The 25,206-nt window shown below is 38.0% G+C and overlaps 1 pseudogene; it reads left to right on the forward strand.

The window, feature by feature from the left end:
• The first annotated feature begins 1,899 nt into the window (after window positions 1-1,899).
• LOC143655432 (olfactory receptor 4K14-like) lies at window positions 1,900-2,803 on the forward strand (annotated as a pseudogene).
• The last annotated feature ends 22,403 nt before the right edge of the window (window positions 2,804-25,206 follow it).

The following is a 25,206-nucleotide window of genomic DNA, read 5'->3' on the forward strand; positions in this document are numbered from 1 at the left end:
TCCCCAGAACTCTAAGTACCAGTGTCTTAACATGGAAATGGAAAATGCCCTTGGATCCCAAAAAGAAGGAAATGCAGAATGGTACCAGGGCATGGACTGAGTTCAGAGAACACTGAATGTGCACCCCAGTCACACTTGCTTTTCAACTCTGAGACTTCTACTAATTACACTGAGACCTACAAATGTATGAAGATTGTTAGACAATGTGAGTGAAAGTTCCCTAGTGCCTTCAGTGTGGAAGAGATGGGGAAATTCTCAGTGTGTGCATGACAATTGTAGAAGATCGTTTACGGAGAAGGAGGTGGCCTCATTTCTCTTTTGTTAATTTTTATTTTCCTAAATTTTAATCTCCTCACTGAGTTCCCTTTTTAGTCATTTGACTTACAAGTATATACTCTTGGAATCTAGAGAACTACCTTCCATATTTAGCACACATGTAATGTTAAAATTCTTATGTAATATTAATATGTTTAATTTGAATTACTTTAGTTGTAATACTTTCTATTGTAATTCAATTAAAACTGTAAAAAAAACTTTAAAAAATAATGAGGTGGGAATAAAGGCAGAGGCTTTTATTTCCTTGGGAAAGCCCACAGCACCGAAGGTTTGTTTCTTTTACACCCGAAGTACTCAGTAATGATTAGGGAACCTGTAAGAAATTACTGAATAAGTTCTCATTGACTTGGGTGGAAAAAATATTCTGTGTTTTTTATCTATTTCCTAATTCTATTCTTATTTTCAGCCCTGGAGTCTAACAACACTGATGATATTTAAAAAACAGATCATCAATAATAACTTCAATTATTTGCAGCACTATTGGAAAATCTAAGCTAAATTAATGAAAATTTGAAACAAACAATACCAAGAACAATAATAGAATTATAGATACATAGAAAAGTTTTCTTACTGATGATTATCCACATTTCACTTGACTAGTTTTTTGCCCCTTTGTACTTAGTTAACTACATTTGTTGGTAAAAAAATGTTTGTCATTTGGGCACGTAAGTAGTAATAGCTCTACATTACAGAATAACTCATTTTTTAAATAATGAAACAATGATTGACTTTTGTCAATGTACTATATATTGTTCTAGTGATTCAAATTTATGTATAAAACTATTTTTCTGCCATACAGCTCTAAACAATTGTATTTTAAAAATTATGATACCAAAGAAAAAAGCATTGTACCAAAAGTCTAGAGTATTGCAGAAATAATAATACTTTATTCATAACACATTTTCATCATTTTTCTAGGCCTTTTTTCATTCATTTATTTAGTTGTTTATTAAATAATAAAGTTACACGTATGGATGCATGGTCTAATATATGAACTTCATAATTGATAACATAACCTGCTCATATATTCCTTCTCATCCTCACCCTTGACCTCTTCTCACCTCAGATTATGTACCTTACATATTGTCTTTTTCATTCCCTACATAGCTTTATCATGTGTACTAATTTCTGAAAAATATACTGTCATTTTTTTATTGCTCTGCACTTTATGAAAAGTGTTGTCAAATAGATTTCTTTTGAATTTCTTTCTTTCATTATTATTTCCTACCTCATTTCATATAGCTTACTTCATTTTTGTAATTCTAAATAATATTCCATTATGTAAATATACCACAATTTATTCATATATCTCCATCAGTGGCATTCTTTTAAATTTCTCCTCTTATGTATATGCAAGAGTTTAACTCAGGCATGTACATAGGAATGAAATTACTGGATCATGACACATGTGAATGTTGAACTTTATAAGATCTAAACTATTGCCCAAAGTTAAGAAACACCCCATTAGCATGTATAAGAAATTATCTTGACACACATATTGGTTATTCTGAAAATTAATTTCATGCCTTTCATTTTTGGATGAATTTAGAACAAACTGGAAAAATGGAAGAAGTAAACCAGTCTGTGGTGTCTGAATTTGTTATTCTTGGACTTTGTGAATCATGGAAGATACAGGCCTTTCTACTATTCATATTTTCTTCACTTTATTTGATCACCATTTTAGGCAACACTTTTATTATTTTTTTAATCATTACTGACTTCAGCTTCCACTCCCCTATGTACTTCCTCTTAGCCAATCTCTCTTTCATTGATTTTGCCTTTCCTCAGTTACTACACCTAAAATGATCACAGACTTTCTCAAGGAAAACAAGACCATCTCCTTTGGAGGCTGTATGTGCCAGATTTTCTTTGGACATTTCTTTGGAGGGGGTGAGATGCTACTGCTTGTGTCAATGGCATACGACCATTATGTGGCCATCTGCAAGCCACTCCATTATTCTAGGATCATGAACAGACAAATGTGCATTGGGTTAGTGATGACATCATGGATCATTGGCTTTATTCATTCAATAAGTCAACTAGCTCTGATTGTTAAGCTGCCCTTCTGTGGACCAGAGAATTGGATAGCTTTTTTTGTGATATTCCGTTGGTTATCAAGCTAGCCTGCATGGACACCTATATTCTGGAAATGTTGATAAATGCTGACAGTGGGGTACTGGCAACTATCTGCTTCATTCTGTTGCTAATATCTTACTCTTATCTCCTTTTTACTGTCTGCCTTCATTCTAAGGATGGGGCATCCAAGGCTCTCTCTACCTGCACTGCCCACATCATCGTGGTGGCATTATTCTTTGGGCCCTGTATTTTCATTTATCTGTAGCCACTCAACATCACTTGGATGGACAAGTTTCTTGCTGTATTTTATGAAGTCATTACACCTCTCCTGAATCCAGCTGTTTATACCCTGAGAAACAAAGAGATTAAAAATGCCATAAGACGACTATGACTTTAGCATAGCTAGCAGTAGGTATTTTAGGGTCTCACATTATCAGTATGTCCACGTATGATCCCTAATTTAACTACTCTTGTGCCATTTTTCTGGGAGTGAAAACATTTCTCAATTCACATGTGGAAATCTGTATATCTCCAGATGTATGGTTGTGTCAATCTTCTATTATACAGTCATAGATTGATCACTGAATGCAAGCTAATCTAATTTGGCTAGACATTGCAATTATGATTTTGGTACTCAAAGATAACTTTAAATTGATAAAAATGTTGATGACATTACTAATCATGCTGCTTTTATGACATTCACCACCATATATTGAAACTTCCATTATGCTAAGCATATCTTTGAGTTAAGAATTTCACATAAATCTTCTCTTTTAATTTTCCTCAATAAAACAGTGAATTTAAAAGACTATTTTTAACAATGGATAAATTGGTCACTCAATTAGAGAGCATTTCACCTAATTAATTTATTTAGATATGTCTCTCAGTAAGATGAATACTTTTAAAGATCATCATTAAGCATTGTTTCTCTCACGAAGGAAAATACTGAATAACAATCATAATCTAGGGAGATAAAATTGTTCCTCACTGTTGTGTCTTGGCCATCTGTTAAACAGTGTATTGTTTTTAGATGATTTATATTAAAAACAATGGTACATATACTTGTAACCTTTGAGGATTTTTCTTCTTCTCTATTAATAAATGGGTTAGGAAATAACTTATCTGTGCCAGATAAAGCAGAGGAAAATATTCTGAAGTTAAATCAAGAAAGCTTAATTCTGAAGCAATAAAATATTCATTAATTCACTGCAGTGCTCAAATCGATTGCAATTAGACTGTGCTAAGGTGATGAATTTCTCATTACTACACATAACAAAACTTTCACTTTCATGGGATTTCTTCCTACACTATGTCTCAAAAAGGTACTCTCCCTTATCTGAAATCTGTGGAGCTAGAAGTACATCGAATTTCGTAGAGCTTTTTAAAGGTTATATAACTCTGTATATTTTCTACCACTCCAAATTGAGTCTGAAGCATAAATGAAAAATTTAAACTGTTTATTTCTACAGTAAAATAGATAAATATTCATATTCTAATGCAATGAATAAAAACTATGACTACTAGCTTCACATCACTTCAGGTTAGGATTTGCTGCTCAATGAAAAAGTTCAGGTTACCTTGCACCATCATATAGGTTACAGAAAAAAATTAAACACTTTTTCCACAATAGTTTGCATTTGAGAATTGTGTAAATATATAATATTGAATAAAATAGCATGTTAAGTAGCATGTCTCAATTTTAGGATGTAGTTGACATTAAGGCATCCACAGTTCGAACTGGGAAGGGCCCTGACTCGGGTGGCCCTGGGAATGTTAAGTGGCTTGCACATTCCTATTCTCTGAGCCACATAAAGTCAAGTATTGAATTAAGCCAAACTGTTACATTTTCACAATATATGAACCTCAATGTTACTTCTATGACCCAGGAATGTTATAACATCCTTGATTGAGGATTCCAATACTTACACCCTACAAAGAGAAACACACACACACACACGCACACACACACAAACAGCTACTGTCTTTATGAATAAAGTAGTTAAAATTTCCCATTGGGGAGAAATTACTATGAAGGTCCAAGTGAACTCAGATTGGAAGAGTCTGAAGAAAGGCTCTGTAAAGACATCTGTTCACCCTATACTCACCCCATGATAGCCAAGTACGATTTTATATCTCAAAAATGAAATTAATAATCCTCAGGTAATCTAGTTCAGTGTTTCTTAAACTTTTTCATCTCAAGATTCCTATACAGTCTTGAAATGATTGCTGACCCCAATGAGCTTCTGTTTATGTAGATTATATCTACTAATATTTACTATATTAGAAATTAAAGCTGAATAATTTTTAAAAGGTGTATTCATTAACATTTAAAAGCAGCAATAAAAAGCCATTGCATGTTAAAGTAAATAACATATTGTATGAAAAATAGCTATGGTTTCCAAAGCAAAATAAAGAATTTAATGGGAAATATGGCACTGTTTTACATTTTTGCAAATTTCTTTTACATGTTGCAGTTGAGTTATCTTATTTGCCTCCCCATTCAATCTGCTGCAATATTTGTTTTATGGACGTGTGTGAATATGGTCTGGACTTATACAGATAAGTAGTTAGATTTTCATTTTGGAGCAAAGCAAAGGTGAACATACTGCAAGTATGCTTTATTTATGGCATCAAACTGTACTAGTTACCATGGTATTTCTCAGCATCACACACTGAGTGTAAAAGAAAAGGTTATTAATTTTATTGTAATAATTCTTCAAATATTAAAACACCAAAATGTATTTTTGCTGTAGCTATTGTAGTTTTGTTTGAAACAGTCAATATTCTTCTATGTTTATTCCTTCTAGTAAATTTCATTCCTCTCTTACAGCTATCTGAGCTAAATTTTTATTCAGTCTCAATGAAATTTCACTGGATTTTTTTCTGGTAACAATGCCTCAGTTGTTTATTCAAAAATTTCTTTATTTCTTCTTAATTTTTTTTTAACATTTTATTTTATAACATTTTATTTTTTTTATTTTTTTTATTTTTTATTTTTTTATTAACGGAAAGAAAAAAAAAGAAATTAACACAACATTTAGAAATCATACCGTTCTACATATGCACTCAGTAATTCTTAACATCATCACATAGATGCATGATCATCATTTCTTAGTACATTTCCATCGGTTTAGAGGAACTAGCAACACAACAGAAAAAGATATAAAATGTTAATATAAAGAAAAGAAATAAAAGTAGTAATAATAGTAAAAAACAACAACAGCAAACAAACAAACAAGCAAACAAAAACAAAAAAAAACCCTATAGCTCAGATGCAGCTTCATTCAGTGTTTTAACATGATTACTTTACAATTAGGTATTATTGTGCTGTCCATTTTTGAGTTTTTGTATCTAGTCCTGTTGCACAGTCTGTATCCCTTCAGCTTCAATTACCCATTGTCTTACCCTGTTTCTAACTCCTGCTGAACTCTGATACCAATGACATATTTCAAGTTTATTCTCGAATGTCCATTCACAACAGTGGGCCCATACAGTATTTGTCCTTTAGTTTTTGGCTGGATTCACTCAGCATAATATTCTCTAGGTCCATCCATGTTATTACATGCTTCATAAGTTTACCTTGTCTTAAAGCTGCATAATATTCCATCGTATGTATATACCACAGTTTGTTTAGCCATTCTTCTGTTGATGGACATTTTGGCTGTTTCCATCTCTTTGCAATTGTAAATAACGCTGCTATAAACATTGGTGTGCAAATGTCCGTTTGTGTCTTTGCCCTTAAGTCCTTTGAGTAGATACCTAGCAATGGTATTGCTGGGTTGTATGGCAATTCTATATTCAGCTTTTTGAGGAACCGCCAAACAGCCTTCCACAGTGGTTGCACCAACAGTGGATAAGTGTGCCTCTTTCTCCGCATCCTCTCCAGCACTTGTCATTTTCTGTTTTGTTGATAATGGCCATTCTGCTGGGTGTGAGATGATATCTCATTGTGGTTTTGATTTGCATTTCTGTAATGGCCAGGGACATTGAGCATCTCTTCATGTGCCTCTTGGCCATCCGTATTTCTTCTTCTGGTAGGTGTCTGTTAAAGTCTTTTTCCCATTTTGTAATTGGGTTGGCTGTCTTTTTGTTGTTGAGTTGAACAATCTCTTTAAAAATTCTGGATACTAGACCTTTATCTGATATGTCATTTCCAAATATTGTCTCCCATTGTGTAGGCTGTCTTTCTACTTTCTTGATGAAGTTCTTTGATGCACGAAAGTGTTTAATTTTGAGGAGCTCCCATTTATTTCTTTCTTTCTTCAGTGCTCTTGCTTTAGGTTTAAGGTCCATAAAACCACCTCCAGTTGTAAGATATCTCCCTACATTTTCCTCTAACTCTTTTATGGTCTTAGACCTAATGTTTAGATCTTTGATCCATTTTGAGTTAACTTTTGTATAGGGTGTGAGATACGGGTCTTCTTTCATTCTTTTGCATATGGATATCCAGTTCTCTAGGCACCATTTATTGAAGAGACTGTTCTGTTCCAGGTGTGTTGGCTTGACTGCCTTATCAAAGATCAAATGTCCATAGATGAGAGGGTCTATATCTGAGGACTCTATTCGATTCCATTGGTCGATATATCTATCTTTATGCCAATACCATGCTGTTTTGACCACTGTGACTTCATAATATGCCTTAAAGTCCGGCATCGCTAGACCTCCAGCTTCGTTTTTTTTCCTCAAGATGTTTTTAGCAATTCGGGTCAACCTGCCCTTCCAGATAAATTTGCTTATTGGTTTTTCTAATTCTGAAAAATAAGTTGTTGTGATTTTGATTGGTATTGCATTGAATCTGTAGATGAGTTTAGGTAGGATTGACATCTTAATTATATTTAGTCTTCCAATCCATGAACACGGTATGCCCTTCCATCTATTTAGGTCTTCTGTGATTTTTTTTAGCAGTTTTTTGTAGTTTTCTTTATATAGGTTTTTTGTCTCTTTGGTTAAATTTATTCCTAGGTATTTTATTCTTTGAGTTGCAATTGTAAATGGGATTCGTTTCTTGATTTCCGCCTCAGCTTGTTCATTACTAGTGTATAGAAAAGCTACAGATTTTTGAATGTTGATCTTGTAGCCTGCTACTTTGCTGTACTCATGTATTAGCTCTAGTAATTTTGGTGTGGATTTTTCTGGGTTTTCTACGTATAGTATCGTCTGCAAACAGTGATAGCTTTACTTCTTCCTTTCCAATTTTGATGCCTTGTATTTCTTTTTCTTGCCTAATTGCTCTGGCTAGAACTTCCAACACAATGTTGAATAGTAGTGGTGATAGTGGACATCCTTGTCTTGTTCCTGATCTTAGGGGGAAAGTTTTCAATTTTTCCCCATTGAGGATGATATTAGCTGTGGGTTTTTCATATATTCCCTCTATCATTTTAAGGAAGTTCCCTTGTATTCCTATCTTTTGAAGTGTTTTCAGCAGGAAAGGATGTTGAATCTTGTCAAATGCCTTCTCTGCATCAATTGAGATGATCATGTGATTTTTCTGCTTTGATTTGTTGATATGTTGTATTACATTAATTGATTTTCTTATGTTGAACTGTCCTTGCATACCTGGAATGAATCCTACTTGGTCATGATGTATAATTCTTTTAATGTGTTGTTGGATGCGATTTGCTAGAATTTTATTGAGGATTTTTGCATCTGTATTCATTAGAAAGATTGGTCTGTAGTTTTCTTTTTTTGTAATATCTTTGCCTGGTTTTGGTATGAGGGTGATGTTGGCTTCATAGAATGAATTAGGTAGTTTTCCCTCCACTTCGATTATGTTGAAGAGTTTGAGGAGAGTAGGTACTAATTCTTTCTGGAATGTTTGATAGAATTCACATGTGAAGCCGTCTGGTCCTGGACTTTTCTTTTTAGGGAGCTTTTGAATAACTAATTCAATCTCTTTACTTGTGATTGGTTTGTTGAGGTCATCTATTTCTTCTTGAGTCAAAGTTGGTTATTCATGTCTTTCCAGGAACCTGTCCATTTCATCTAAATTGTTGTATTTATTAGCGTAAAGTTGTTCATAATATCCTGTTATTACCTCCTTTATTTCTGTGAGGTCAGTAGTTATGTCTCCTCTTCCATTTCTGATCTTATTTATTTGCATCCTCTCTCTTCTTCTTTTTGTCAATCTTGCTAAGGGCCCATCAATCTTGTTGATTTTCTCATAGAACCAACTTCTGGTCTTATTGATTTCCTCTATTGTTTTCATGTTTTCAACTTCATTTATTTCTGCTCTAATCTTTGTTATTTCTTTCCTTTTGCTTGCTTTGGGATTATTTTGCTGTTCTTTCTCCAGTTCTTCCAAGTGGACAGTTAATTCCTGTATTTTTGCCTTTTCTTCTTTTCTGATATAGGCATTTAGGGCAATAAATTTCTCTCTTAGCACTGCCTTTGCTGCATCCCATAAGTTCTGCTATGTTGTGTCTTCATTTTCATTTGCCTCTAGGTATTTACTAATTTCTCTTGCAATTTCTTCTTTGACCCACTTGTTGTTTAAGAGTGTGTTGTTGAGCCTCCATGTATTTATGAATTTTCTGACACTCCACCTATTATTGATTTCCAACTTGATTCCTTTATGATCCGAGAAAGTGTTGTGTAAGATTTCAATATTTTTAAATTTGTTAAGACTTGCTTTGTGACCCAGCATATGGTCTATCTTTGAGAATGATCCATGAGCACTTGAAAAAAAGGTGTATCCTGCTGTTGTGGGATGTAATGTCCTATAAATGTCTGTTAAGTCAAGCTCATTTATAGTAATATTCAGATTCTCTATTTCTTTATTGATCCTCTGTGTAGATGTTCTGTCCATTGATGAGAGTGGTGAATTGAAGTCTCCAACTATTATGGTAGATGTGTCTATTTCCCTTTTCAGTGTTTGCAGTGTATTCCTCACGTATTTTGGGGCATTCTGGTTCGGTGCATAAATATTTATGATTGTTATGTCTTCTTGTTTAATTGTTCCTTTTAATAGTATATAGTGTCCTTCTTTGTCTCTTTTAACTGTTTTACATTTGAAGTCTAATTTGTTGAATATTAGTATAGCCACTCCTGCTCTTTTCTGGTTGTTATTTGCATGAAATATCTTTTCCCAACCTTTCACTTTCAACCTATATTTATCTTTGGGTCTAAGATGTGTTTCCTGTAGACAGCATATAGAAGGATCCTGTTTTTTAATCCATTCTGCCAGTCTATGTCTTTTGATTGGGGAATTCATTCCATTAACATTTAGAGTTATTACTGTTTGGATAATATTTTCCTCTACCATTTTGCCTTTTGTATTATATATATCATATCTGACTTTCCTTCTTTCTACACTTTTCTCCATGCCTCTCTCTTCTGTCTTTTTGTATCTGACTCTAGTGCTTCCTTTAGTATTTCTTGCAGAGCTGGTCTCTTGGTCACAAATTCTCCCAGTGACTTTTTGTCTGAGAATGTTTTGATTTCTCCCTCATTTTTGAAGGACAATTTTGCTGGATATAGGAGTCTTGGCTGGCAGTTTTTCTCTTTTAATAACTTAAATATATCATCCCACTGTCTTCTAGTTTCCATGGTTTCTGCTGAGAAATCTACACATAGTCTTATTGGGTTTCCCTTGTATGTGACAGATTGTTTTTCTCTCGCTACTTTCAAGATCCTCTCTTTCTCTTTGACCTCTGACATTCTAACTAGTAAGTGTCTTGGGGAACGCCTATTTGTGTCTAATCTCTTTGGGGTGCACTGCACTTCTTGAATCTGTAATTTTAGGTCTTTCATAAGAGTTGGGAAATTTTCAGTGATAATTTCTTCCATTAGTTTTTCTCCTCCTTTTCCCTTCTCTTCTCCTTCTGGGACACCCACTACACGTATATTTGTACGGTTCACATTGTCCTTGAGTTCCCTGATACCTTGTTCAAATTTTTCCATTCTTTTCTGGATAGTTTCTGTTTCTTTTGGAATTCAGATGTTTCATCCTCCAACTCACTAATTCTATCTTCTGTCTCTAAATCTTTCATTGTAGGTATCCATTGTTTTTCCATCTTTTCTACTTTATCTTTCACTTCCATAAGTTCTGTGATTTGTTTTTTCAGTTTTTCTATTTCTTCTTTATGTTCAGCCCATATCTTCTTCATGTCCTCCCTCAATTTATCGATTTCGTTTTTGAAGAGGTTTTCCATTTCTGTTCGTATATTCAGCATTAGTTGTTTCAGCTCCTGTATCTCATTTGAACTATTGGTTTCTTCGTTTGACTGGGCCATATGTTCAATTTTCTGAGCGTGATCCGTTATCTTCTGCTGGCATCTGGGCATTTAGTCAGATTTCCCTGGGTGTTCGACCCCACAGGTTGAAAGATTTTTCTGTGCAATCTCTGGGTTCTGTTTTTCTTATCCTGCCCAGTAGGTGGCGCTCGTGGCACATGTTTGTCTATGAGTTCCACCAGTGAAAGTTGCTGTGGGTCCTTTAACTCTGGAAAATCTCGCCGTAGGGGAGGTTTGGCAGCTGAAGCGTCTTGGTAGAATGCCAGCCGGCCTGGGGTTCCGAATTCGGGGAGGGTCGCCGACCGCCACAGCACAGGAGAGCGTCCAGCCGAATTAGCTAGTTGGCCCGGGGCGCCAAGCGTGGCAGGAGGGCGTCAGCTGTCGCAGCCCGGGAGAGTGCAGTGTTCCCAGCCGGACGGGGGAGTCACGTGTTTGGAAGGAATCCCCTGGTCACTGTTCTCCGCAGTCTGGGGATTTCCAACCGAACTATCTCAGTTGGTCCAGGGGGCCTCGCATGGTGGGGGCACCAGCTGCCACGGCCTAAGGGGACCGCCTGTCCAATTCTACCAGCTGGCCTGGGAAGGTGGAAGGGAGGGACTCCGGTCGCTTGCTGTCCCACCCAGGAAAGCCCATGCCCCTTGGTGATCTCACCGGAGCTGGTTCTCCCAGATAGTCAGCCATTCCAGGATGGGGTACGCCATCCCTTTGATCTCCCTCGTGGCTCCGGGAGCTGCTCTGTATTATCTCCACTCCCCCAGTAGCTGTTCTGGGGGAGGAAATGTGAGGGTGGCAAGGCTGTCGAGGCTGGTGGCGGAGGAGCCAGTGAAGGCGGGAGAGGGGAGAGGAGGGCGGGCGTGTCCGCTGCTGCGGGGCGTGGGCGCCGCGCGGCGGGCCAGCAGACAAAAGAGGCTCTTCTTAATTTTATACAAACATTTTCTCTAGGTATAGAATTTAGAATTCTAGTGTGGCAGATTTTTATTAGTACTTTAAAATATTAGTCCATCATCTTTTGGTGCTCATGTCTTCTGTCAATAGTCAGACACTGGCCAGGTTGCTGTTCATTTGAAGATGTTTATTTCTTTGGATCCAGAGATTCAGGGGCAGATAGGTAGAGACAGCTATGTGTTCAGAGGGAGTGAAAGCCAATTTACTAGTAGTTTCGTACTAGGACCAATTTTACTTTCTTACACAACCCTATATATACAGGGATTCAAATAATGAAAACTCAGGTAATAAGGTTCCCTATACTTATCATTATTCTTCAGTATGTTCTGATGGGACAATATTTAGTAACAAAATGGCCAAAAATTCTTAGAAAGGAACTGGTAATCTCAGTTCTGCCATTTACACAGCAAGTGAGTAAGGCAGCAGTAGTCATAGTCATAATGGTAGTAAGTTAGAATAAAAGGTCAAAAATACAACTTTAGTTAGCACATCTGGTTGCATTAAACATATTCTTTGCTCTGGTTTTCTGTAAAATGACTATGATGTACCTATGATATGCTTTTCTTTGTATTTATCCCTTTTGTTGTTCACTGCATTTCTGAAAACTGTGAGTTGGTGACTTTAATCAGTTTTGGAAAATCTTTAATCATTATCTTTCATATTGCTCCCAGTTTCCTTCCTTCTTTCATGCTGGGGTTCATTTACACTTGTGTTAGAATATTTCATATCGTCCCACCTGTGTTTTACATTTTGTTCCTTTTTTAAATTCCTTGTATCTCCATACTTCTTTTTAAATGAATTCTGTTAATGTGTCTTTTGTGTCCACTGATTCTTTCTTCTGCTGTTAACAATCTACTTTTAAGCCTATCCTAAATTTTTTCAATTCTAAAATGTAATTTTGTTCTGCCTTAGATATGTAAATTCTCTGTTGAAATACTTCATTGTTTCATTTTTTTTTACTTTCCTAATGTCTATTAAAAATGATTAATATTTACCTAAACTCATTTTCTGCCAATTTCAATAATTGTCTCATCTGTGGTATGCTTCCATGAAGTATTTTCCATTTAATTATGGGTCACATTTCCTTGCTTATCATATTTCATAATTATTTAATATTTATGCATTTGTGCATAAAGAAGCTCTGAAACAACATTTGCATTATCCTATGTTAGACTTAGAATGTTAAGTTGTGATCACGTCAATCCAATCAGGTATTGAGTTGAGTTGAATCTGGATTGCAGTTTTTATGAGACTCCAGCCAATTCTAATTTGGCCTAATCCCTGGGTATATTCCTTCCAAGTTTTATTGTGACTCTGATTTGTCCTTTTCTGCTTATCTTGAGGATTTCATGGGATCAATTTTGTCCTTAAGATTTTTTTATCTTATAGCTTTAGCCTTCTTACCCTCTTCTCCCAGCATAAAAAATATGGCAATTTTCTCAAGCAGAAAACTTGGCTCTATGATGTTTCATTTTTATTTAATGCAGGTAATATTAACCCTGCATTGAACCCATTACAAATACAAGAATCTATCAGCAAAGTAATCATGAGCAAGAAACATATGAATTATCACGGAATGTATAATAGAGAAAAAAATTAGATCACAGATATTCAGGCTAGAGTGTTCTCACCAAATAGGGCAGTGAATTGCTCAGTTTTATAGTTATTGAAGCAAAAGGAAAATTAAGCTAATTTCACAAGTTTCATACATGAGTTATCCTATACATCATATAATAAAAGCTTGAAACCTATGCCTTGAGAGGGAAAAAAAAGATTATACACATTACCAGAGAAAACCATCAGCAAATAGTTCTGAGTGTTCACTTGTTGGATAATAGTAACACCAACCCTAGTGATCTGATCAATATCTATTTGAGCCCAAGTCCAAACAATATTCATTGATTGAATGAGTTGTAAATACCAAATCACAAGCAACAGAAAATATGTGTATGTGTGCATATATAATATATGTGTATGTAAATGCATGCACAAACATATGTTTATATAATATATGAGTGTATATAAACATATGCCCATACACACATATATAAATGATATGGGCCAACTGAATAGTGGGCTTAAATCCTTTAGAATTAAGGCAAAAAAGAGTTAAGAGCAGTTGTTACAGACCAAATCCATGAACACACACCATCTGAGGCTCTTCCTCTTGTTTCCTCTCCTACCATATGTCAATCTGTCCCTATTACAGTTCATTGAGCAGCTACCATGACTATTTCCTGTGTATCAGGCACTGTGACACATTCTGGGATAAAGCACAGACCCTGCCCTCAGGCAGTGCAAAATGTCATAGTGAAGCAAGATGTTACAAATCACATAACTGGATGGTAATATGGTGATGTGTCATGAAGAAAAGTGTAAACTGCTAAGAGAAGTAGTAGAGTTCATAACTGCATATTCTGTCTTGTTCTAGAAGATGTTGTTTGTACTAAGATCTAAATGATGAATAGGAGTTTATTAAGTGAAGAAGAGTAGGAAAGTGTTCTAGGCAAAGGAAATACCTGGGAAAAAACCCTGAAGCATGAAGAAACACAGCAGTTTGGAATAAATACAAGAAGATAAGTAAGGGTCTTGGCAAGATAGACCTATATAGTGGGCACTAAAAATTTGGTCGATATCTTAGAAATGATGGAAAGCTGTTGCAACAGGATAGTAAAAAATTAATATTTGTGCCTTACAGTAGCTACTAAGTGATGAATGAGATAGAGGGATACAAAGGGAAGAGAGAGAGAGAGACAAATTTGGAATCTAGCAATGCATTCTATCAAATCAGAGTGGACAGGATGAATTTGTAAATAAATGCTGTTGACACAATTTACCAAATTTGGCTAAAAAGGTAGTGATTTTCTTACCTTTAAGCTTAACCAAAATGAGTTTCAATATTTATTTAAATAAAAGAAAGATAAAAATAGGAAATATAGACATATTTTTATATAATCTTTTGTGTGAGAAAAATCTTTCCAAGCATATCCTCGTATGTGAAAATCAGGGTGTAGAAACTGACACTTTTCAGTATAAACCTTCTATATTAATTATTAAGCACAAATAAAAATGAATTGTTTACAGGGGATATCCAGGGAAGATGGTGGAGTAAGGAGCTCAGGATTCAGTCCTTCCATGAAAACAACTATTAAACAGACAGGAACTATCTGTAACAATGATTTTGAAACTCTAGAGACCAGGAAAAAAACAACTGTACAGTATCCAGGGAAGAGCAGAAGGAAGTGGTGATAAATTATTTAAAGAACTGTAAATTGCTCTCTCCATATCGCATCTACCAGTGCCCATCCCCCATTCTCTGCAGAGACAAGAGGAACACTTATTCACTGCTGGTGGCAATGTAAAATATTTCAGCTGCTGTGGAGGACAGTTTGGTTGTTCCTCCAAAAGCTAAGTATAGGAATACCATATAACCAGCAATCCCACTACTAGGTATACACCCAAAAGAATTGAAAGCAGGAGCTGAAACAGATATTTGAATGTTTTTGGAAAATCCTTATATCTAGAGCTGCTTCTGTCCTTCCTCTTTCAAGGAAGGAAAGTTGTTTATAAGATATTTTTTCCAAGGGGAATTCAACAGAGTACCTTAATTTTATGCTAGGTTTCATGCTATTATATTGTCCTTGAAACAACAGGACAACCTAAAAGTGGGCCTAGATATATTAGGGCTTGTGGATTAGCAAATAAAGGAAAAAGAAGGAGGGAAGAAAGATAATCTTCTACCAGCCATTTCAGGTTTAGCAAACATTTTCCTGGAAATAAAAATAAAAATTGTGTTATGGATACAAGTCTCATTGAGCAATATAGTTTTCAGATGAGGTAATTTTACATCCATGTCTTAGCCACTTCATTATCCACAGGTAGAGAAAGGTATTTGAAGATCACAGAGTCAGTGTTTGCAAAATTATTAGAGGAATACCTATACTTTCATAGAGGGGCTGCATTTTGTAAAGCCACCAAAACTTGTCAGATGGGTCATAGAGTCTCGCTGGAGAAAAATCAGGTCCAGTGAGAATGGCATCAGTAAGCAGTATGAGAAAACGGGCAGGAGACACCCAGATAGCTGGCATCTCACCCACCAGCATCACACTACATCTTTTTAAAGTGTTTAATTCTTCTCGTTCTCATGAAATTATTGGGAGGAAAAACAGAATGTATGATTCCATTGGTCAAAAACGTAGTTTCAAAACAAAAACTTCGTTTAAAAATTTCAAAGTTTGATCTCTGTTTATCTTCCACTTGACAGGTATTTAAGATATAAAAAGCATTTATTTCATATCTTCAAGGGCATAAAACAATGTATTTGACAATGATTTGTTTCAAAAATTTTTTTAATTTTTATTTATTTTTAAAAATGAATAGTATTCGCTCATACTATTCTACAAAAACTTAGAAAAATACACAAATAAAATAGTAAGTATATCCCTAAGAATATATTCCATTTGACTTCAAAATTTTCAGTGAAGTAGGCTATAAAATACATAAACAAACTAAAATTTTATTTCATGATTTCCCAAGTCACTGCCTCAATGAGTTAGATGTGGGAAATATAAGCATGCTTAAAGGTTTAGAAATTTGGTTGCAATTGCCAAGTTACAAAATATTATGCAGTAAATTTCAATTATTTCTAATTTGTGTTATAAAGTTAATGGAATAATATCAAAGCTAAGACTCATCTGAGGAAGTAGAGCAAGATAAATCTGTGTATACTATCATGAACATATTGATCAATATGAGTCAATCAAGAGTAATAGAAAAATAGTGAGCAATAGTATGAAACTCCACATAATAAAAACTTTGCACTTACTTTTACTTTCTTGAATATTATATTTTTTCTTTGGGATAGCCAATTTTCACATGCAGATATAGCTGGAAATATAGACCACAACCTGAAAGAAGGATGATGCACTGAGATAATTGCATGTATCCCTAGGAAGCACAGAAAATTAAGCGACTGTGATGTTAAATATGGTTTACAAAATGAGGCAATGACCACCTGGTCAGTGTTTGTGCATTGCAAACAACACTCATGAGTCCTGCTGCTGCTGCAGTTTCTGGATCCTGCTTCATTTATTGAGCAATAATAGGCTGACTAGAAGCCTTACCATTATACGGGTAACAACTCTCCCCACCCCTTGTTTGGATCCAAAAAACCCTGAACTCAGACCTAGAGAGACAGATTTGGGGGCTGATAAGTCATCTGATCTCCTGCTTTGTGTACAGCATGAAACTCTTTCATTCTCTGTAACCTCAGTGTATTAGTTAGGGTTCTCTAGAGAAACAGAATCAACAGGGAACACTTGCAAATATAAAATTTATGAAAGTGTCTCACGTGACTGTAGGAATGCAGAGTCCAAAATCCACAGGGCAGGCTGCGAAGCCGACGACTCCAATGGATGGCCTGGATGAACTCCACAGGAGAGGCTCACCAGCCAAAGCAGGAATGCAACCTGTCTCCTCTGAGTCCTCCTTAAAAGGCTTCCCATGATTGCATTTAGCATCACTAATTGCAGAAGACACTCCCCCTTGGCTGATTACAAATGGAATCAGCTGTGGATGTAGCTGATGTGATCATGACCTAATCCTATGAAATGTCCTCATTGCAACAGACAGGCCAGCGCTTGCCCAATCAGATGAACGGGTACCATAACTTGGCCAAGTTGACACCTGTCCCTAACCATGACAGTCCACCCCCTGTCAACTTGGCATATATATATATATATATATATATATATATATATATATATATATATATATATATATATCACCTTAGACCATACTCAATCTCCAAATGAAAACAAATAAGAACACATTTTTTCTTTTACCTGACAGTACTCAACCATCCCGCATACAACTGGAAACACATTAAGTCTCTCCAGAATAGGGTGCAAATCCTTGGGCAACATTCATTCTTAAACTTGATATCTTACAACTTAAATAGTATAACACGAACAAAACAGCATTACAGTCCTCGTTTCTGTAACTGATCACGTGGTCAAAGTTCATATTTATCACTACCTTCTTCCACTACCCATTCCATCTTCCCTTTCCCCTCAGCAAGCACTTCAGCTGGCCGTGGTTCCTTGTCTGGTGGGGTGACCCAAACCTTCATTCCTGAAGTCTCAGAGCCATTAGTGGTCCTGCCTGGATTGTGTTGTTGCAGTTTTCCATTGATTTTAATCACAGGGCATGGTAGTACTAATAGACGCCCCAGGGGATCTCCTATATTCCAAGAAAACTCTTCTTTACCTCCATTATGTAGTTGCAGTCCTACTTCTTTCTGATAGTCAGGGTCAATTACCCCAGAAAATAATGTAATCCCCTTCTTGGTGTGTTGATCCAGAGACATAAGTAGCCCAAAGTGACCAGGTGGCAATCTTAACTTACAGTTCAGTGGTATCACTGTTGTTTCTCCTGGAGAAAGCATACCCCATTTTGGAACTAAAACCTGTAGCCCAGCAGAACTCAGGGTAGCAGGGACAGGAAGCAAAAATTTTCCTAGTGGATCACTAGGAGTAATAGTGAGTGGCACCACACCTATTTCCACCCCTTGGTTCCTGGACCCATGGATCCTGGCTATGGGAGAAACAGCACCATACAGCGGATGCTGATTCAGAGCATACACAGCTTCCTGGAGAACATTACCCCAGCCTTTCAAGTTTTTGCCACCTAGTTGGCACCGTAATTGAGTTTTCAAAAGGCCATTCCACCGTTCTATCAATCCAGCTGCTTCTGGATGATGGGGAACATGGTAAGACCAGAGAATTCCATGAGCATGTGTCCATTCCTGCACTTCATTTGCTGTGAAGTGTGTTCCTTGATCCGAAGCAATGCTATGTGGAATACCATGACAATGGATAAGGCATTCTGTAAGCCCACGGATAGTAGTTTTGGCAGAAGCATTGCGTGCAGGGAAAGCAAACCCATATCCAGAGTATGTGTCTATTCCAGTTAGAACAAATCGCTGCCCCTTCCATGGAGGGAGTGGTCCAATGTAACCAACCTGCCACCATGTAGCTGGCTGGTCACCTCGGGGAATGGTGCCATATTGGGGGCTGAGTGTGGGTCTCTGCTGCTGACAGATTGGGCACTCAGCAGTAGCTGTAGCCAGGTCAGCCTTGGTGAGTGGAAGTCCATGTTGCTGAGCCCATGCATAACCTCCACCCCTACCACCATGACCACTTTGTCCATGAGCCCATTGGGCAATAACAGGAGTTGCTGGGGAAAGAGGCTGACTGGTATCCATAGAACGGGTCATCTTATCCACTTGATTATTAAAATCTTCCTCTGCTGAAGTCACCCTCTGGTGTGCATTCACATGGGACACAAATATCTTCATGTTTTCAGCCCACTCAGAAGGGTCTATCGACATACTTCTTCCCCAGACCTCTTTGTCACCAATTTTCCAATTATGGTCTTTCCAAGTCCCTGACCATCCAGCTAAACCATTAGCAACAGCCCATGAGTCAGTATACAAACGCACCTCTGGCCAGTTTTCCTTCCAAGCAAAATGAACAACCAGGTGCACTGCTCGAAGTTCTGCCCACTGGGAGGATTTCCCCTCACCACTGTCCTTCAAGGACACCACAGAAAGGGGTTGTAATGCTGCAGCTGTCCACTTTCGGGTGGTACCTGCATATCGGGCTGAACCATCTGTAAACCAGACCCAAGTTTTCTCTTCCTCAGTCAATTCACTGTAAGGAACTCCCCAAGAGGCCATAGCTCTGGTCTGGGAAAGAGAAGGTAATGTGGCAGCAGGAGTGGAAGCCATGGGCATTTGTGCCACTTCTTCATGTAACTTACTTGTGCCTTCAGGACCTGCTCTGGCTCTATCTTGTATATGCCATTTCCACTTTACAATAGAGTGCTGCTGTGCACGCCCAACTTTATGGCTTGGTGGGTCAGACAACACCCAACTCATGATAGGCAACTCAGGTCTCATGGTAACTTGGTGGCCCTTGGTTAAGCGTTCAGTCTCTACTAAGGCCCAGTAGCAGGCCAAAAGCTGTTTCTCAAAAGGAAAGTAGTTATCTGCAGCAGCTGGTAAGGCTTTGCTCCAAAATCCTAAGGGTCTGCGTTGTGATTCTCCTATAGGGGCCTGCCAAAGGCTCCAGACAGCATCTCTATTTGCCACTGACACTTCCAACACCATTGGATCTGCTGGATCATATGGCCCAAGTGGCAGAGCAGCTTGCACAGCAGCCTGGACCTGTCGCAGAGCCTCCTCTTGTTCAGGTCCCCACTCAAAATTAGCAGCTTTTCTGGTCACTTGATAAATGGGCCAGAGTAGCACACCCAAATGAGGAATATGTTGTCGCTAAAATCCAAAAAGACCAACTAGGCGTTGTGCCTCTTTTTTGGTTGTGGGAGGGGCCAGATGCAGCAATTTATCCTTCACCTTAGAAGGGATATCTCGACATGCCCCACACCACTGGACACCTAGAAATTTTACTGAGGTGGAAGGCCCCTGTATTTTTGTTGGATTTATCTCCCATCCTCTGACACGCAAATGCCTTACCAGTAAATCTAGAGTAGTTGCTACTTCTTGCTCACTAGGTCCAATCAACATGATATCATCAATATAATGGACCAGTGTGATGTCTTGTGGGAGGGAGAAACGATCAAGGTCTCTGCGAACAAGATTATGACATAGGGCTGGAGAGTTGATATACCCCTGAGGTAGGACAGTGAAAGTATATTGCTGACCTTGCCAGCTGAAAGCAAACTGTTTCTGGTGGTCCTTACTAATAGCTATTGAGAAAAAAGCATTTGCCAGATTAATAGCTGCATACCAGGTACCAGGGGATGTATTGATTTGCTCAAGCAATGATACTACATCTGGAACAGCAGCTGCAATTGGAGTTACCACCTGGTTGAGTTTACGATAATCCACTGTCATTCTCCAAGACCCATCTGTTTTCTGCACAGGCCAAATAGGAGAGTTGAACGGGGATGTGGTGGGAATCACCACCGCTGCATCTTTCAAGTCCTTAAGAGTGGCAGTAATCTCTGCAATCCCTCCAGGAATACGGTGTTGCTTTTGATTTACTATTTTGCTTGGTAGGGGCAGTTCTAGTGGCTTCCACTTGGCCTTTCCCACCATAATAGCCCTCACTGCATGAGTTAGAGAACCAACGTGGGGATTCTGCCAGTTGCTCAGTATGTCTATGCCAATTATACATTCCGGAACTGGGGAAATAACCACAGGATGGGTCCAGGGGCCCACTGGACCCACTGTGAGACGGACCTGAGCTAAAACTCCATTGATCACCTGGCCTCCATAAGCCCCCACTCTGACTGGTGGTCCAGAGTGACGTTTTGGGTCCCCTGGAATTAATGTCACTTCTGAACCAGTGTCTAATAATCCCCGAAATATCTGATCATTTCCTTTTCCCCAATGCACAGTTACCCTGGTAAAAGGCCGTCGGTCTCCTTGGGGAAGACTTAGAGGAAGGTTAACAGTATAAATTTGTGGCAGTGTAACAGGTTTCTCCCCCATAGGGACCTGGCCTCCCCTTCATTCAAGGGGCTCAGGGTCTGTAAACTGTTTCAAGTCCAGAAATTGGTTAAGGGGCCGTGACTCTGTGTTTTTGTAATTCAGGTTAGACTTCTGTTCCCTTGACCTAGAACTCTTTTGTTTATACAGCTCCAACAAGAATTTAGTAGACTGCCCTTCTATTGTATTTCTAGGCACCCCATGATTTACTAGCCAATGCCACAAATCTCTGCGTGTCATATAATTTTGATGCCTCCTTTGAGTTTGTTGTCTATTATAATACCCACGTCTGCCCTGTCTTTGGTGATTAAGTGCTGCCACCTGGCTTCTGCCAACTCGGGATCCTGTCATCCCCATTGTGTTTAAGGATTCAAGCTCAGTGACAGCAGTTCCTACAGTAATATCTGACCTACAGAGAAGTGCAACCACAGAGCCCTTGAGGGATGATGGTGCTAGTCTCACAAATTTATTTCTCACTGTTCTGGTAAAAGGTGCATCCTCTGGACATTCCTGGGGTGTAAAAGCAGGCTTTGCATGATAAATCCACTCTAACATCCCAATCTCTCTAAGCCTCTGGATCCCCTCATCTACATTATACCCGGGCAGTTCTGGCATTTCAACCTCAGGTAATGTTGGCCACCTTTTGATCCATGTTTCAACCAACCACTCAAACAAGCTGTTAACACCTTTTCTAACTGCTCTAGCTATAACATTGAATGCAGAATCTCTGCTTAGTGGGCCCATATCCATAAATTCAGCCTGATCCAGCCTTATATTCCTCCCACCATTATCCCACACTCTTAAAATCCATTGCCACACATATTCCCCTGATTTCTGTCTATATAAATAGGAAAACTCACACAGCTCTTTTGGAGTATAACGTACCTCCTCATGTGTGATTACAAAGTATCACACCTCACCTTTGTACCTCACCTTTAGGGGCCTGTTGGGACTTTAGTCTAGTTATAGGTCTAGAAGAAATGAGGGGTGGTGGGGGTGGGTCATGAAAAGAATTAGAAATATCTTCCAAGCCATTTGCTTCAGGGCTTTCATTTGCAGCTTCATCTGGTGAAACAGGATTAATAACTCTAGGGCTAATCCCTTCAGGAGGAGGTTGGGTGGCCAATTCCTCAAGGCAGGCTGGAGGTGGGGTGGCTATGTCCTCAGGGCAGACTATTACAGGGTTATCTAAAGAAGGCTCAGCATGGTCTAGGGTTTCAACCTCACCCCCAACATCATTATCAATCCATATGTCACCATCCCATTTTTCAGGGTCCCACTCCTTTCCAATCAATGCCCTCACTTTAACGGCAGGCACCATGCAAGACTGAGATTTCAGTTTACGTTGTAAAGTTGCTACTCTAACAATAAGATTCTGAGTCTGATTTTCAGAGATCTCAAGTCTACGCTTACAGGAAATAAAATTTTCCTTCAGGATACTCATAGAAACCTCTACATCTTTCAGACGGCACTTAAGCTTCTTGTTTGAAGCCTTAAGTCCATCCCTTTCACCCTTTAATGTAGACAGTGTATCTAACAACAACCAGCCAACATCGCTATAACTCTTATTTCTACAAAACTCTGTAAAGGTGTCAAAAACATTATCCCCCAGGGTCTGGCTTTGTACAAGCGAAGCATTAGGAGAATCGAATGATGATATTTTGACTATCTCCTTTGCCAACTCAGTCCATGGATTGGGAGTGTCATTCTGATTATGGGAATCAGAGTCCTTAGTGTCTCTGAGCCCAGTCAGAGTAGAAAACCATTCATAAAAACCCATTTTTAAGATTCTGTTCCTTAAGAACCACTCCTGGCACCAAGATGTATTAGTTAGGGTTCTCTAGAGAAACAGAATCAACAGAGAACACTTGCAAATATAAAATTTATGAAAGTGTCTCACGTGACTGTAGGAATGCAGAGTCCAAAATCCACAGGGCAGGCTGCGAAGCCAATGACTCCAATGGATGGCCTGGATGAACTCCACAGGAGAGGCTCACCAGCCAAAGCAGGAATGCAACCTGTCTCCTCTGAGTCCTCCTTAAAAGGCTTCCCATGATTGCATTTAGCATCACTAATTGCAGAAGACACTCCCCCTTGGCTGATTACAAATGGAATCAGCTGTGGATGTAGCTGATGTGATCATGACCTAATCCTATGAAATGTCCTCATTGCAACAGACAGGCCAGCACTTGCCCAATCAGATAAACAGGTACCACAACTTGGCCAAGTTGACATCTGTCCCTAACCATGACACTCAGTGTTCGGATTTGCTGTTATGTGCAATGAGTAGAGAACCCACTGCTTTTGTTTGGTATCATTGTGGCATCCCAGATGGGACAAAGATTCCTAAGAAGCAAGGAGTCTGACTGCTCAAAGTTCTGATTCTAATTATGAATTAGCATTTAATAAAATTAAGTATACCTGTTTAACTGTTACCTGCTATGCTACTTACATATAGTGAATGTTTAGTGCTTGTTCAATTGTTAATTGTTAATTGGTGTTAAGTGACACACCAATTAACAATTGGTGTGTCACTTCAACATTTAATAAATGTTAAGTACATTTTTAAATTTGTTAGTTGGTATGTGGTTGCATTTTTATTGTTCAAGTGTTTTAATTGATTACAGACTACAGAAATTCTTTAAAATGGGAAATTCTCATTCTGATAGCATTCCTAAATATTCCACTTTTTCAGTATTTTGAAAATTGGAAAGATTTTAGTTGTGAACCTATTAAAAAACAAAAAATATATAGTTTACTTCTGTAGTGCAGTCTGAATTCAACATGATTTAGAATCAGGAGAGAAATGACGAGATTGGCTCCGAACATGTATTAAAGTTAGAGTTGTTTTGCCAAATAGAGCAAAAATGGAATGAGATGATGTATGTTCAATCCTTTGTTGGTGTCTTCCAGCAATCAATGTTGGCAGGAAAATGTAAAATCTTACCTGTAAATGTTAACAGAGAAAAGAAAAATGTTCCAGCCTGATTTAAATTTAGAGGATCAAATAGAATTCTTATTTACTCCCACATCCACTACACATCTAACTTATAACTGAGGGGCCAATAGATAAGACAAGGAGGAAGCTCTCCTCCATCCTCTGCATCCTCCTCAGCATCCCTCTTTCTCTGGGTAAGAGACCTAGAGATAGAAATGATTCCTTTCTCCTATACCTGCCAGGGTACCCAATTCAGATAGACCTGCTCTTTAAAACTAGCAGCAAAGCCACCAGCAAAACTTCCAAACCTCCAACGAAGTGCCCCCATGAGTAGACAAACCAGGGGGCCTGAGATGATTCGTGTATGTGCATGCCCCTGTCTCCACATCAATTTTATATAGCTGGAAAAATAATACCCCACTCTATAGAGAGGACCCAAAGAAAATGGAAAGCTTAATTCCTTCAATATTTGTGACATATAACCCAAATTGGGCTGATATTTATGCCTTTTTTAATGCCCTGATAACAGGAGAAGAATAGTAATGGAAAAGCAGGAAGCAAGTAGGAAACAAGGAGAAAATCCTGGTAACCCAATATATGCTGGAGCAAATTTAACAGTATCAGCAAGGGATCCTGAATGGAATCTGAATGATGAGTGTGAGTGGGCTAAATTAGAGCATTATTAGATGGGACAACAAAAAGCGACTTAAAGGGGCCCAGGCTCTCTATTAGAAGAAAAACCGCTTCTCTCAATCTCCCACAGAGAGCCTTGGGTAAAAACAAATGTGGAAACACAATTGACTTTCTTGTGGATACAGGAGTCATGTACTCCATATTAAATAAAGAATCTAATCTAATTTCCAAATAGCCAGTTACTATAATAAGGTATACAGTAAAAGGGGAAATAAATATTTTTGCAGCTGGTTAGACTGTCTAATTTGGACCAAAAATTTAAAGCATAATTCCCTGTATGTACTGGAATGACCAGTTTCCATTCTGGGAAGAGACGTCTTAACCAAGTTAAATGCCCAGATAACTTCTTCCTCAGAAATGCTTCCAGGACAAACTTATGCATTGCAAGACACACTGTTGTTCAGTGAGGAAGATAAACAGGTCACCCTCCCAGAAGAAATCTTGAAAGCTATACAATTGGAAACATGCTGGGG

This window comes from Tamandua tetradactyla, chromosome 14 (assembly GCF_023851605.1).
Source record: "Tamandua tetradactyla isolate mTamTet1 chromosome 14, mTamTet1.pri, whole genome shotgun sequence".
In the NCBI taxonomy this organism is placed as follows: domain Eukaryota; kingdom Metazoa; phylum Chordata; class Mammalia; order Pilosa; family Myrmecophagidae; genus Tamandua; species Tamandua tetradactyla.